The 1,125-nt window shown below is 35.1% G+C and overlaps 1 protein-coding gene across 1 annotated transcript in view; it reads right to left on the minus strand.

Moving 5' to 3' along the window:
- Positions 1-138, minus strand: part of LOC125272381 (E3 SUMO-protein ligase ZBED1-like) — a 102,534-nt gene extending 102,396 nt beyond the window's left edge. Inside the window, exon 1 of the mRNA XM_048197175.1 lies at positions 1-138. This exon is cut by the window's left edge and continues 654 nt beyond it. The gene's annotated coding sequence lies outside the window, so the exon portion shown is untranslated.
- Between the last annotated feature and the right edge of the window lie 987 nt (positions 139-1,125).

Consider the following 1,125-nt stretch of genomic DNA (forward strand, 5'->3'; position numbering starts at 1 on the left):
TTATTTTATACCATAACAACATAAAAACAAACGCAATGTCTTACAAATACACCCAGCCACATTGCTCGTTTCCAAAAGTCATACACGCCTTCCAGCCTCCATATTACATGATTGTTATCTGCCACATGCTTGTATCGTGCTCGCTGATTGGCTGATGAACGAGTTCCGGTGTTACGAGATTTTCGATTTCCGTGGGCGGAGAAAACTTATTCACGAGTTTCCTAGACCTAGACATTTAAGATTAAGAGTGATTAGTTCGCGCTTATTGTGTTGCAGCACGTTTATTATTATCATAAAGGTAACTAGTAGTGATGGCGAGAAGCCTCAAGCACTGAAGCTTTTAAGGCAAATGGTTCACAAAAGGGTTCATTTCTCGAGGCTTCATTTGCTCACAATACCACCTGGTGGTCAAAGAGTGTAAAACAAGCAGATACATTACAGATGACCTGGGCCCGTATGTATAAAGCGGCTTAGAGTAAAATTTTAGTCTTAAGTGTGTCAAAATTCTAAGAATGACATAATTTTACTCTTATTCTTAGACTTAAGAATAAGTATGATTCATAAAGGTTCCTAAGTGTCAAGACTAGGTCTTAGCTCTTAAATTATTTAAGAGAGCTGGAGAGGTGTCTTAACCTAGTTAAGAGTAACAAAATGGCAGCAAAGAAGAGGAGATACACTCTTTCCAATGAAGATATGATGTATTGGAGTTATATGATGACGGATGGAGTTGATAAAAAAATATAAACTTGATTGTCATTTCTTTTTGTAACTATGACCTAATAAGAAATATAATAACTTTAAATTAATGTAATAAATTTAATATTAGGCCTACTTAAAAAATAATTAATATGTTTAATGCATTTTAACACATTTAAAGGTGCTGTATGCGATTTTTCAAATTCGTTGTTGAACACTGTTGATATTTTAAATCAACCCAAACAAGTGTGCAGTAGTTTACGTGCAAAACTCTCACTGTCTGGCCACTGTTACACACGTAATGAGAGTGGATGTCTGTTTATCACAGTTGACGCGCAACAAAATGCTTAACGTAAAATAAAGCGCAGTTGATGAACGAATGACAAGGAAGCACAAAAAAATTAACAAACAGAACACAATACAAACAAA

The sequence above is a fragment of the Megalobrama amblycephala genome, linkage group LG7 (genome assembly GCF_018812025.1).
Source record: "Megalobrama amblycephala isolate DHTTF-2021 linkage group LG7, ASM1881202v1, whole genome shotgun sequence".
NCBI classification, from domain to species: domain Eukaryota; kingdom Metazoa; phylum Chordata; class Actinopteri; order Cypriniformes; family Xenocyprididae; genus Megalobrama; species Megalobrama amblycephala.